The sequence below is a fragment of the Populus nigra genome, chromosome 2 (genome assembly GCF_951802175.1).
Source record: "Populus nigra chromosome 2, ddPopNigr1.1, whole genome shotgun sequence".
Classification (NCBI taxonomy): domain Eukaryota; kingdom Viridiplantae; phylum Streptophyta; class Magnoliopsida; order Malpighiales; family Salicaceae; genus Populus; species Populus nigra.
Window position 1 is genome coordinate 35,341,587 of NC_084853.1, and position 16,105 is coordinate 35,357,691.

Genomic DNA, 16,105 nt, shown 5'->3' on the forward strand with positions numbered 1-16,105 from the left:
ATCAGGAGCTCCTTTACTATCTCAACACCATCAATAACTCCAGCAACCGGGAGCAAACACAAGTTAGCAGCAATGACACGACCAAAAGATTGATTCCAAGTGTAGGAGTGTCAAAGTAATAAATAACCTGGCAAGACCGCGGTCGAACCACAGGGAGGTTAACTATATAATAATAATAATAATAATAATAAGTTGAAGAGAGCTTTGAGATGTGATATTGATATAAGGATTAAACAATGATAAAAAAAAATAGTTATCAAGGTTAGAGGATTCACTAATGGTATTTCAAACAAGTATAGTATAAACTCTTATTACTCAACTAGAAACCACATACAAAGGAGGTTCCAATTGGATTATAAATTGTTAACATTATTACATTAGTTATCTTATTCGAATAATGCTAATACTTGTAAATGTTGTCAGGTATTCATGATTATAACTTATGTTAACAACAAATCAAGTTCCTTTCATAGCACAAGTGTCGGTTATACCATACGGTTTGGGCTAGAAAGTGCCAAGTATTTGTTGTACCAAGGTTATACAATATAAATCTAGATTAACCATTTAACAAGCAAAGTATTAAGAGTGAACAAGATAACAAATACAAAACATGTTAGTATCAAACATTAAAGTACATGTTGAGTTTATACTATACTTATTCTTACACCATTAATGTAACCTTTTCACCTTGACATAATAAACTTAGCTAAACATAATGAAGAAGAGAAATATAAATAAACAAGATAAGAACATAAACAAGATATAAGTTAACTAAGTAAAGGAAATGAAATGAAAAGCATAAACAAGATATTAATATAAACAAAACTTCAACATTACAAACACATAAAGAGAGAGAGAGCAATAACATGATCTTGATATGAAAACCAAGATGCCTAAATGCATGGCAAATGCCTCCTTTTATAGGCCAAAATTTGAAACTATTAATTTGATGACTAATTGTTGAGTAGGTGGCCACATCTTGACTTGATGACAATCCTTATCTTTTTGTCTGAACAAAATATCATTGATAATGTCAGAATTTGAATAGATTTTTACCATGAAAGTTCTAGGAAATTATCTCAGCTTTCTAACTAAAAAAGAATCAGTGCATTTGGACTTCTAAAACTCGAGATATGGGCTGATCACTGAACAATGTTTGGGTTGTAGGACAGATTCTGACTTCTCCGTTGTTGCTAAGATTTGGACTTTTAAACAACAGAATTGAGTCTTTCATTCCCATGAATGTTCTAGCCCTATGTCTTAGCTTTCTAGCCATATAAATCAAATTGAAATCCAAAATTTATAACTTCAGATATGACCCAATGACTGAACAGTGTTCCAGTTTGGACTGAACCAATATCTCTTTTCTAAGCTTAACCCTCTCTTTGTCTTCTCAATTTCAGTAGTTAAACTCATCAATCAATCCTGCATTTAAGATGAATATTTACCATAAATTAAAGGTATCTTATAGTATCAGACTTGTTATTATAAAACATGCTTTAGTTAAGGAGTTATTGATGCTTTAAGTGCAAAATGATAATATAAAACTTTTATAAAAATGCACTTTTAAGTACTAATCAAGCAACAATAGAGGGAACCCTTCTGTCCTTTCCTCCTTTTCTAAAGTAGCAACCACCGACATTCGCTGCACCTTGTATGTCCAACAATAACCTTCTTTTCGGTCCAACATTTGGAGCAACACTAGCATTGCAGTACAACAACAATAAATAGCATAGGCAAACTTCATCGTGCTCCTCTCGTCCTCCATTAAGGCAACATTTGGAAACCCTCCTTCATGCCACCAACACTGTCTCCACCATGAACAATAAGGTGGATTATCAACAGTGAGCAGTGCTTGACTATCTCCTTCTTCGCCTCCTGCAATAGCTGTGCTCAGGTAAGTCTTTTTTCATTGCATGTAACAATTTAATTACATTGTTAATGTTGCACGCATACATGAATTATTCACACATACATGCAACAGTTGGAGAGTCAGTTATTGGCTTGGGCTAGTAATTGGGTTGGGTCTGCTAGATCCAGCCCGACCCGTACGGGTGGGCTCGATCCAGCCCCAAAACAAAATAGTTTCCTAAAATTCAAATTCAAACTTTGTGGATTTATTCACTAGCACCAAAGTCAGGAATACCATACTTTTTTTTGTTACACAATATTTACCAACGCTAGAGTTGGAAATATTCGTAGGCGAAATATTCACTAACAACAGAGTCATGAATATTATAGGAAAACCATAAGAATGAAGCAAAAACAAAACTCTTAGCAATTTAGATAAAACCAGCAATGCAGCTTGTCTTAGGTAGGACGCTTAAAGGGTGATAATATCTTCCCTTTCGTGTAACCACTCCTGTACCATAAAATCTCTGTTGACTAGTTAGGGTTTCTAGTGACCAAAATACTAGGTGATGACTCCTTAAACTGAACATTTCCACCCAAAGAACAAGATGCCAAATATGTTTTCCTTTTCCAACAAGAATTTTTTTTAATTGGTCGTCGCGATGTCTGAGTGTAACAAAATGATGATTTCTCTAAGAACTTTTAGACTAAACTTTGCCTTTTGTTTGTCAATTGCTATAATATTTGTTATGTTTTGTTTACAAGGTTATCGCTTTTTATTGCTTTAGTGCACATCCCTATTGTCATGCATCCCTATTATCTTTAGCTTTGATTTTGATTAATGCATAGAATGTCAATTTTTTTTTCTTTGTTTGATCTTGTTTAGAGTTATCTATTATGGTTGCTAGATGTTTAGAATATGCTTTAATGTTTAGATTAAATGAAAAAAAATGATTTGGAAATCTGGCCGTAGGATTATTGATGTTTTTTTTTTGTTAGTTTGTGTTCTTAGTTCCTAGACATGGTTTGGGTTCCAAGTGCTTAAAGAGTTAGTTTTGAATCGAAATTTGATGTTTTTGTAGGCTATTTCTAATTGGCAATTTTAAAGTTTGGGACCTCTTGCATGATTTTGATGTTATTTGTTAATTGTTTTATTCAAACATGTTTAGTTATGGTTGTGTAACTTGTTAGAATGAAAAAAACATGTTTTAGAAGTAAAAAAATGCTACTTTTGGAGGCCTAACATTGTGCTAGGTTTCTGGGCTATTTCTGGGTGACTAGGTAGGGTTTTTAGGAAGAACATTATCTTAGCTCAATTTGAACTAGTATTTATTCAATTCTTTCCACAAAATCCTTTGTGCTACTTTATTAGTCAATAATCCAGGGTTTATTTGTATCAATAACATGTTTTCGGTAGGTTTAAATCCTAGAATTTTGATTTTGAGCCAAAAATAAAATCATGATTTTTTAGTGATAATTGAAGTGCATGAATGCTATATTATTGATCCTTGTATGATTTCCAATATGTTTGTGTCTTTGGTTTGTACATATCTAGTTTGATTTGAAATTTATGTTGCGGGATCCATGTTAAATGTTATTTAGTGTTTTTCTAAGTTTTGGTATATTTTGATAAACATTTTTGAGTTTTTGTGTTTTTTTTTTAATTTGATTTTGTTTTGGATTTTGGTATAGGTTTTGGTTTGTTTTTCCGGTCAAACTAGTGAACTTTGGTTCAGTTTATGGTCAAACCAAAAGTTTTGGGTCAAACCAAAAGTTTTGGGTCAACCCGGTCGGGTTAAAATTTTAGACCCTAGTTGGTTGGCAATGATTTTGCTGAAGGTTTTTTTTTTTTTGCTGAAGCGTGTGTTTGACAAACACTTATTAAACCTATTTAAACAGTTTTGCTTTTAGAAAAAATTGAGTTTTTGCCAAACATGGCCTTAAAAAAAAAAGAGTTTTGCTTGCTATATACAACGTAATCCATTTTTATTCATACAAAAAAAGAGAGAGAGATTTTTTCTAGCATTGTCTTAGAATTTTTTTTGTATTTCTTTGCTTTTTGTGGAGTTGACAACAAGTTTGTAAACTTTCTTAAAGATTTAGCCACCATTTCAATAATTCTACTTGTTTTTTCTTCTGAAAATTAATAATCAACATTATAGTATAATTGTTGAACTTACAAGTAAGCTAGTATTTTGATATTAAAAGTTGACTAGGAAGTTCTCTAAATTTTTTGAATATTCATTAATTTTAATTGGGAGTATTTTTCTTCGCAATATTAAAGTTATGGAAAATGCCTTCACCTTTTAGGATAAGTGAAATTTGTCAAGGCACTTACATAGATTATTTCTATAAGGATTTATCTAGGCATACGAGCCCATAATAAATTCATCATGTCAGTTTTGTTCATGAGCATAAATCTTTATTCTGAGTCATAGATGGACTATCGGTTAGGAACTCATCAACACCTTTAAACCATGTTCAGACCACATAATGCAGCTTATCTCAAGTAAGGTGCACTAAGTGTGTTAATACCTTCCTTGGCCACAATCAATCCCTTACCTTGGAATTTCTAGTAAAACCAGTCCTTTCGGGTCTCCTAATGACCCTAAACCAAACAACTAGGTGATGACTCATTAACCCTGATGTTCCGCCATACCGGGCATGCACGTGCGATAAAGTGCATATAGAAGCATCTCGTGCTAGTCTTTATAGGTGACTATCATCTTTTGGATGATCTTCTTGAGATTTTTATTGGCTACCTTAACAACACCATTCATCTTGGGTCTATAAGGAGAAGAATTAAGGTGTTTATCATTGTTACTGGCAAGGCATAGCAAAAAAACATATCTTTCTCAATGAATCTCTTGACTATTTTTTATGTCACAAGTGCAAGAATAGGCACGTACCCATTTAATGAAGCAGTCGATGGCCACCAAGATGAACCTATGTTCGTTGCTAGCCTTTAGGTTGGTTGGTCATATGACATCCATTCCCCACATATCAAAAGGCCAAAGCGAGGTCATATTGAATACTGATGTTAGAGGTGTATTTATTTTGTCACCATGTATCTGACACTTGTATTATTTTCTTAAATAATCCACATAGTCCCCTTCCATGGTCAACCAAAAGTATCCAAATCTTTACATTTGCCTTGCCATTGTATGCCATTAGCATGTGTGGCACAGATTCCCACGTGGACTTCCTATAATACTTGTCTAGCCTCCTTCTCATTCAAACACCTGAGCAAAGTCCCATAAAAAACCTTTTATACAAGATTTCATTATCCAAGTAATAATCCATTGTTATCCTCCTCAAAGTCTTTTCATCCATCTTAGAGGCTCCCGAAGGGTATTCCCAGTATTGCATAAATCGTTTGATGTCACTATACCTTGATTTCCTATCTTGTTACTCTTCAAATATGCAACAGTGAGCTTGGAGATTTATGACTTTGATGCTTATTGGTTAAATCTTGCCCTTAATATTGATTTGTGTCATCGAAGCTAAAATGGCTAGGGCATCAGCAAACTGATTCTCGTCTCGGCTTATATGAATGAATTTTATCTCTTTAAAATCATTAGCTTACTTTGAGAGATAATCTTGACATGGCCTTAGTTTCTCATCCTTATTTTTGCATTCCCCTATCACTTGATATATGATTAGTAGAGAATCGCTATAAAGATCAAGTTTTTTAACTTTCAGCTATAAAGCAGATTCTAAGCTGATAATGCAAGCTTCGTATTTAATTGTGTTATTGGTGCATAAAAGTTGCAACCTTACCAAAATAGGATATTATTTCTTTTCTAGGGAAATTATCACTGCTCTAGCCCCAATCCCTTCTACATTTACATCTCCATCAAAATATATGGTTCATCAGTCATTCACACCACCATTATTCTTAACCTTTAATACATTGTAAATCCCTAGTAAAAAAATAAATAAATATGGGTTAAATAGGATAAATATTAATTAAAAAATAATAAATTAGGAAGAAAATCTTATGAATTGGGATGAACATTTTTGGGAGATTAATTTAAAATTTAGAGAAGTTAAAGTAATAACATAATATGTGAAATATTAGTTAACGATAAATCATGAAAACTTCCTAACTAGGTAAAAATAGTAATTTGAAGGAGGAAATTTTTGTAAATTGGGTGACATTATGTGTAAAATAGAAGGAAATGTCAAATAAATCAATGCATGACCCTTTACGCGAGAAATGATGAATTTCAGTATAACTCGCGTATAATCATGCTGTTGCGATTGAAAATGGTAAAAAACATACAGAAATATTTTATGATAATTATGAATAGAAATCTTCAGAGAATTAGTCTAAGACCCAAGATGATTTAAGTAAATTATATGGTATGCGAAATTCAGATTTTTGACGTGGAATATTTAATTGTCCAATTTTACAATATTGAACATATCTCTCAATCCGACTATTAGATAGGGCTGAAATTTTACATGGAGTCTTAAGACATACTGTTTTATCTTGGGGTAAAATGTAAGGTCAATCAAATTTTAGAAAGGTTCTAAAAATAAAGACACAATATCGGGTCAGTGTAATAAACTGAAATTTAGGGGGGATAAGTTGGAGAATAATAGTAATTAACCCATAAAACCTAATATAACCATGCTTGTTGCTACTGTTCATGTGGAACAACAGCTAAAAGAAAGGAAGAGGCTTCTCTCCTGCCTCTCTTCAAAAATCATTTAAGAAATCTTTCTAAATTGTGAGATTGAAGCTTACAAACTTGAGGGACAAGTATGGATGATGAAGAGGAAGAACAATTGAAAAATTAAGAAGACTCTTCAATTTGAACTCAAAATTTTTTATAAAAATATTATTCCTTAGTTTTTCTTCTTGATTTCATAGTTAGTAAAGGATAATTGAAAAACTCTCAATATTGTGATTCTAGGGTTCATGAAAATATGTATGAAATGAGAGTTTCTTTGAACATAAAGTAATGATAATGGATGTTGTGATGCATAAAAACATTTAGTGTGCTTCTCAAATTTATGTCTCATGTAATTAAAATTTTGACAATCTTACTAGCTAACATCTAATAAAAAATGCAACTTGAAAACAATGTAATTTGGAGTTAGTGTCTTTATAAACATTGTCGATATGGATGTTTTCTTTTACATGGAATAAGTCTTGATGTATTTGGAGTTGTATAACTCCAGATATGATAAAAAAAAAAACACTTATTAAAGGTCCAGATCGACATAGTACTGGATAGATTTTCGGTGCTACTATAATTGTTAATTTGAGCCTTAAATCTATGTAATTTAGAGCTGGTGTCTGTACAAAAGTTGTAGGTATAGATATTATCTTTCAACTGGGACTAGTATCAACTTATTTAGAGTTGTATAACTCCAAATATGAGAGAAACATTGAGTAAAGGTCTCGACCGACATAGTACTAGACATATCTCTTATGCTACTGTAATGAGTGAGTTTAGACATGTAGATTGCAAATATAGGTGTTATGTCCTTCATGAAAGTTATATCCCTATGTATTATCTTTCTATAAAGATAAGCCACGCTTGAAAAAGAGTTCTGAAACTTTAGTTACGATTAAAACACCAAACAGTGTTCGGGGTTGGGTGGACTAAATCAGCTAAGACTAATCAAGCTTTAATCTTTATTTGAAATTTATTGTTGATTGAAGGTTCTAACACTTGGAATGATGTAATAAAAAAATTGATGAAATGAACACTGAATGTTAATACCTATGTTTCGGCCTATAAAAATTTAGATGGGAGAATCCTTGAGAATATATATGTTGAACTTGATTAGGTACTACTTGACAATATTATGATGAGGTTATGGAAAACAATATCATCCTTGAACATGTTTAGTAGTACTTTGTAATTAGAATGCGAAGAACACCTTATGTCACATGATAATGAATGAGAATTTGATGTTGCCACATGAAGAACATAAAAATATGTTTTTGTTAGGGGAATGACATAGGCTTCGGCCACCTTAATAGAGGATAGCAAAGAAAGACTCTTATGAAGATAGTAATAAATGATGGTTCCTCTTTAAAAATGCTTAATGAATGTGTGATATTGTCATGTAATATAAACATTACATGTTTCCTTTTTTTCATAAACTTTGGAAGTGAATTTAGTTGTGGTCTATGTCCAAAACTAGGTTGAACTATGGTCACTAGGAGAAAAACTTAGTATTGACTATATACGTGAATTTAGAAAAAAAAAATGTTAGAATGACTTAGTTTTCATTGATGATTTTCAATGTCAAAATACCCTAGTTTTTCGTTGATGATTTTTAGTGTTAGAATGACAGTTTTCGTTGATGATTTTCATTGTTAGAATGACTTAGTTTTTGCTCATGATTTTCAGTGTCAAAATGACTCAGTTTTGTTGACAATTTTAGTGTTATAATGATATAATTTATGTAGATGGCCTTCATCAAAATTAGGGATGAATGTCATGTTACAATATTATCATTGTACAATTATACAAACATGAGAGATGTTTAAATGAATGTATGTGTGTTCTAGCATATGTGTAGAAATGGTCTTTGACATTACTTAAATAAAAATGTACTGAGTAATAGTCATTTTGTGTATCAGGAGGTGCGACCGGGATTGGATTTTTGATTGGGCGAGGACACACTACGGAAGGGATAGGTAGGTGGTTTCCACTTTTAACTAATTATTATTAAATCCTTGAATTATTTATACATAATGTTGCTACCTGATTTTAATAGACTCATGAAACATAATGAATAATGATGTGATTAGTTTTGGCTAATGATATCCATATTGGATAACCAAGATTAAATAACGTGATTAGCTTCGACTAATGGTATCCATATTGGATAACCAGAATTCATTGATAAGATTAGCTTCGACGAATGATATCCATATTGGATAACCAAGAATGATTCATGATATTAGTTTTCAGCTAATGGTATCCATGTTAGATGATTGGGAATGAATGATAAGATTAGTTTTGGCTAATGGCATCCATATTGGATAGCCGAGAATAAGCATTAAAGATTAACTTTAGCTAATGATATCCATGTTGGATGGCCGGGAGTAAAAGATGAAGTTAACTCTAGTTAATGGGGTTCATACTAGGATCACCGGTATTAAGTATTGTGAATCATCTCATTTGAAAGCGTTTACTAATACGATGAAATAAAGAGTATGATGTGTTAATCATAATCAAAACTAATGTTTAAGAAACCATATACAAAATTGATCATAGTTAGGAATGAATAGTTATGCATAAAAGAATTCTATATGTACAAGGATTCCTAGACTATAATACATGTCATCAGTTATTTGTTAAACATAGCTCAAATAAAATAATACGGCATAAGGTTGTATAAAGATGTGGCGTAAATATTAAAGATAGACTCGATAAAAAGATATTAATAGTCGAATTTGTTGGCAGTCAAATGGGTTTACCATAATTATTGGCATCCGCGAGGGGATGACCGGATTATACTTAGTGTCCACAGTATTGGCGACTAAGGATGAGATAGGAATGATACTTAATGGTTGTTGTGTCGATGACTAAGGATAACAAATAAACAATATTTAATGTTTGTAATATCTATGACTAAAGACATGATATAAATTGATAGTTGACAATTAATTACCAATATCTATAAATATGGCAACTTTTAATGTTTAGTTGCCCAAAAGAACAATGACCAAGGAAGGAAAGTACGATATGGTTAATTATAAGATAATGATGTAGGTTCTCTTTTTCCTATATTTCTATTTAAGTTGACAAGTCCTTTAAATTAGATCATGGGGAACAAAGGTTACTTCTCAATTATCCCTAATAAAAAGAGAATTCATATGGTCATCTTTGTTTTGAATGGAGACCATTGTGTTGTTGTTTTCAAATAATTGGAATCATTGAAACTATCCTCGATTGTATAATGGAAACCATTGTGTAAGACCATTAATTGATGCTTAAAAATGGATTTGATAGGGGGGTTGATTGGTAACTTAAAACATAATACTGTTTACTGTACTACTAAGTCAAAGCAAATGTTAATGGGGTGATAATGTAACAAACGGTTGTGACACCTAGAAAATACAAAACATGGTAATGTCACAAACAAATTATGTTAAGCGGTTATAGTGATGAGTAAACATAAGATTAATACATGTGGTTACTTCAAGGATTGTACCCAAGAAGATTGATAACTAAGAAAATGAAATATTAATCATTGATTGGGGAATCAAAAAAATAAGAAAATGAGTTACTACATGGTGATGTATAGTCGGCAACTTTAGATTTGAATGTATTATGTAATTCATCATAAAGGCAATGTCGAAAGTGATATATATGAACTTAGATGTCATTGTACTATGAATACTTAAAATTGTGTTAATAACTTCACCTTGAAATGTACTAAATCGTATAATTGTATTTCTAGCATTTAGTTATTGCATCTCTTTTATTATGTGTACGTGTGTGTTCATCACACGTATGTTTTAAGTAAATGGAAAATGGAAAGAATATAAGATGAATTGTGAGAATCGATATGGAAGAATCAAATGGAGAAACAATTGAACCGGTGGGTGGTTAAAGGGTACTGCGTGTATGTAATAGAGTTATTTGATATTGTGTTACCAAGGAGGATAAGAAAAGAATTAAGGAAATGTATAAGTTATAAGAGAAACTCTGTTGTAAATTTGGTAAACTAAAGAATCAATAATGGGATGTATTATTAGACAGATTCAATACACACACACACACACACACACACACACCATTATACTCAGACATGATGATTAGAAATATGGAAGTTGCATAGAAATTTCAGGCAAATACATCATCATCAGAAAGGTTAAAATTTAGCATTATTGCTAAATGGTTAGGAATCATGCTCTCTTTTACATCCTTCCTTGTTATATAGACAATATCGTATTCCGCCAACAACACTTTCCACCTTACTATTCTACTTGACAAATAGGGCTTTTCACATATGTATTTGAGTGGATCCAGTTATAAGATCAATCAGGTCATGCAATACAACATATACTACCTGAGTCTTTTTACACTCTAAATCAATGCACAATATAACCTTTTATTATAGTATATTGGGATTCATAATCGTTGAACTTCTTGATCAAGTAATAAATAGTTTGTTCTTTCCTCCCGATTCATCATGTTAGCCTAGCACAAATCCTATGGTTGTTTCTGTCACCGTCAAGTATAGAATCAAAGATCTTCTTGATATAAAGGGTACTATCAATGACAGGTTCTATAAATATCTCTTAATCTTGTCAAATGCTTCTTGGAAGTCATTAACCCATACCCCGAGATTTTTCTTTCTAATTAGTTAGAATATGGGCTCACACGTCATCGTAACTTGGGATATGAATCGGGCTATATAATTCAAGTGGCTAAGAAAACTTTCCACTTCCTTCTCTATCTTAGGTGCCAGCATATCTTGGATTACCTTTACTTTGTTCGAATCAACTTTTATTCCTCGACCACTCACTACGAGGCCTAACAGGTTTCTCATTTTTACCCCGAATGAACATTTATGGGATTCAATTTTCATTGGAATTTTCACAATTTTTCGAGCAATCTCCTTAATACTTGCACATAATCTTTTTTTATTTATTTGGTAAGTATGATCTCTACTTCTTTGTGCATCATATCATTGAATAAGGTGATCATTGTCCTTTGAAAAAAGTAGTTTTCTCTTTGTTTTCTTTGGTCATCCTGATTTGATTATATCCCGATAACTCATCCATGAATGAGTACATGGCACTCTTCGTAGCATTGTTGACTAAGATGTTTATATAGGGTAGATGAAAGTCATCCTTTGAGCTTACCTTGTTCAAATTTTTATAATCCATGCATGCCCTTATCTTTCCATCTTTCCTAGAAACAACAACTATATTAGCCACCTATTAAGGATAATAGACCACATCTAGGAATCATGCATCTCAATGCTTCTATATTTCTACTTTCACCTTAAACAACACATTTAGACACATTCTCTTCCATAAAGGGAATCTAATGTACCACAATGTGAATATCCAATCCATGCATGTTTGTGTAAGTCCAAGAAAATACATCTGTATACTCTTACAACAAAGCGATCAAACCATCCGTTTCCTTAATTGTAATAAATGTACCAATCTTTAATTTTTTCTTATCTTGTTTGGTGCCCAGATTTATTACTTCTAATTCTTTATTAGTGGGTTTCCAAGTTCTCATTTTTTTTTTACTAACCTAGTAAACTTTTTTATGTTCTCTTCTTCCTAATTTTCACCACCCATTGCGATTATGTTATCAATATTTGGTCAATTATTATTAATGTAATGGGTTTATGGATTGGTGGAAGATTCACTTTTAGGATTCCTGAAAACGTAAGGAGTGCTCGTGTAAGTGTGTCATTTGTATGAAAAAATAAAAGAAAACGAGGATATTTTAGACACAAGAAATGCATGATCTCATTAAAATAAGAAGGCTCATTGATAAAGAAAGTCTTATGATATCGTGAGCCAAATTGCCATCAAAACTAGAAACATGTAGAAACAACAAAACATAAAAAGAAAAAACACCTTAAAAAGCATGGTCAAACATGAATAATTACTTTTTTTAACACAACTAAAACAAGCTCTATTTTTCAATTCTGGTATGATTCCCTACTGGCCAACATCCTGACAAAGGCTTTTGTTGGCATTTCATTGACGGTGTGAATAGACAGCTGCTATAGGATCTCGTCTTCTGTTTTGACCTTAATTTTATCATATGTTCCTCGTTTTCACATTCTAACACGGTAATGTGAAGGTCTATTATGCTAGATCTTGTTACCTTTGTAGGTCTTAGAAAGGTCATTTAGAGTGGCGAGATGATAAGCTCTTCCTTATCTGACTCATTTCTTTCAATTTATGTCATTATTGCTTCCCTTTTGATCCTGACAACTTACATGTAGTCATCTTTTATAGGTTTATATCCAAGCTCAAATCTCTTATAAACACATTTTAATTTCTTCACATTGACTTGCTCTAACATCTTAGCGTCAGAATTAAACTGAAAGGGAATTTCATGTTTAAGGAAGCAATTAGTGGTCATCCTTGCTACTTCCAAAATTTTCAGCCTTCTCAACACTGTAACCTGTGGAACCCACTCAATGTTCATGATCTCAAAAGTGTGAATGTTCTTATCCCTACAATCTTTAACCTTAATAGATAGTACAAATGTATTCTTTATCATGGAAACTATTTCTTTGACCTTGACAATTACCAACATCTCATTCATAATATATTTTAAGCATTGATGCAAAGAGGAGGTAACCACTCCAACCACATGGATATATGATCTTCCTAATAATATAATGTAGAAATGATGAATATCCATTACCTATAGCGTCACCAAAAACACTTGCGACCCCACATAAAGCTCCATTTCTAAGGTCTCAATTATTTGTCTTGGTGAGCCATCATATGTTCTTGCCATTATGGTACATGGTCTTATATGTGACTCATCGACGAGCATCTTCCTCAACATGTGTCTTAGCAGCATGTTTAATGTTAAACCATTGTCAATCAGTACTTTTCCTATTAGGACATTTTTGCATTGCATTGTGATGTACTTTGATCTGTTATTCCCAGTATCATCAAAATCCAACTCATTTTTAGTGAAGTACAAATAATTTAAAGCCTGGATTCTCCTTACGAGGTGTTTCATGGTTTTTTGGTTGATATCTTGAGGTACATACGCCTTGTTCAACACTTTTTACAGAGCTTTTCTAAGTGGTTTGAAGCTCAAAAGTAATGACAACATTGATATTCTAATAAGAGTCTTATTAAACTGCTTAACAAAACTATAATCACTATATTTTATCAACTTTAGGAACTCATTGGTCTTTTCCTCAATGAAGGTTTTGTTCATTTTTTTGTCAGATCAATTATTTCTTTTCATTTCATCATCTTTTGTTTCTCGAGCTCTTCGGGGGTAAAGCATTTTCCGCTACAGGTCAAGCCTCTGACTTCTGTTTGGAAAACATGTGATGATTGCATTCTCTCAAAGGATTACCCATAGTTATATGGTAAGGCATTGTAGTTTCCTTTACCTACCACTATTGATTTAGATAAAAATCAGTTTGGACAGTCCGTCTACAATGAATTGCACCTAGTAGACTTTCTTATTTCTGCTAGGTTCATCTACCAAGTACATTTATTTATTTATTACACCATCAATTCTAAGAGTTTTTTGAGTCAATATTTGTATTACCTCATTGTGGAAGCCTTCATATTAGTTGATCACATGGCCTTTCTCACGATGATACCTACAGAAATTCCTTTTTGTTGACACTTCTTCATAATTACCCTTCTTATATTGAGCTTCTACAAGCATTTTGTAAACCCTATTCAGTGACACCTTTAAGCTCTTTGGATCTTTCATCGCTAATGCATTTACTAATCCACTACTTGTGACATGATTGGATAGAGGATTTATATTTATATTTGGGGCCTCATCAAATGTTATCCACTTAAGTTGGGTTAACTGCATGAGCTTTTTCTTAAAGGCATTATAGGTATTGATGTTGTGTCCAGTGACACCAGCGTGATGCTTAGAAGTGAGTTTTTATTTGTACCAATTAGGATTGGGTAGCTACAGTGGCGTGAGTGGTACTAGAGCTAGCTATCCAATGCTTAATAGTTTGTGGTACGTCTCATATTATGACAGTAGGGTAGTTGTTTTTATGTTTTTTAGCAAAAACTTTTGATGGTTTTCAGCTTAGTTGATGACTTGATTACTTGGGTTTCATGTTTTTTTACAGGAAAATATGAGTTGAAATTATTGTTGGCAATCTGGGATGAAAAGTTTAGGGGATTGTAGTTTTAGAAATGGTTCATTTTTCCTCTTTAGCCTCCCTCAATATGATCAACATCTTTCCTCTTCCCATAAAACCCTTTTTCTCAATGAGCGCAAAGATTTTACCACTCCTTATCCCTTATTCTATATTCTTGTTCATGGCTACAATGTTAATAAATTGTTGCGTTGAACTACCCATCACATGCTCTTAGTATGACACCTTGAACGTATTTGCAAATAAGGTAATCATATCCTTATCTAGGAGTGGTAGATGTACCTATACAACTAAGTCCCTCCATCATTGCACATACTCTCTCATGGTCTCTTTGTCTCTTTTCTCTAGAAGAGACAAACTTGATCTATCAATGATGATATCCATATTGTACTTCTACTGTTTGATAAAAGCATCCACAAGGTCTTTCTATTGTTTGATCTTTATGTTATCTAGTCTCATATACTAGCTCAGTACTGCCCTACTCAAATTGTCCTGAAATGAGTGCTTCAATAATTTCTCATCATGCACTACTTTAGTTATCTTATTGCAATAAAAATTGAGGTGAGTGACAAGACACTAAGTTTCGGTGTACTTTATAAACTTAGGTACATAGAACTTCTTTGGTACTACCAAGTTTAAGACTAGACACATTTTAGCAGCCTGTACAGGGTCATACAAGTCCACACCCTCGATAAGCTTTACTCTTGTTTCTAATGCTTCTATCTTATCATAATCAAAGTCCTTAAAAGACTTTGTTTTGTGGGATTCATTAGCGAATGCATCTATGACTGCTAAGGTCGATATAATTTTTAATGATTATACAAATATTATATTGTATTAGGGTTCCTAACCTTGTACACCCATCCTTTCTTCAGGCTAAATTGTTGTCTATGTTTGAGTAAAGGTCAAAAGCTTATTGGACGGGCTTCACCAAAGATTGAGTGTTTTCTCGAGCAAGTTAGTGATGCGAGTTATGTTAATCTTCATGGAGTCCAACTTTTCTTGGAAATTGGCATCATGGTTAGCATGTTCTTCATCTTTCATGTTTTTTTGGTGATGATAAGTTTGATTGGCGGTGGTTGATGGTCAAGGACTGGCAACTGGTTGTATATGATGGTGTTGGTGGCTCTATGAAAGGGGTTGTGGAAGGGGTTGTTGGTGTCAGTATGGTTAGTGGTCATGATGAAGAAAGGGCTTTAATTTGTGATGGAGAAGGTTTGGTTATTGGTGGCGGTTTGAGTGGTTATTAGGTTTTGAGGAAAAGCAGTAAAGGTTGATAGAGACTAAAATATAGTCGTAGTGGTGGGTTACTTGGGTATGTGATTAATGGTGATAGTGATAGGAGATGATTAAGGCTAGGAAAGATTCTGATTTTGCTAAAATAATATATATAAGAATTAATTTTGTGGTAGAGCTT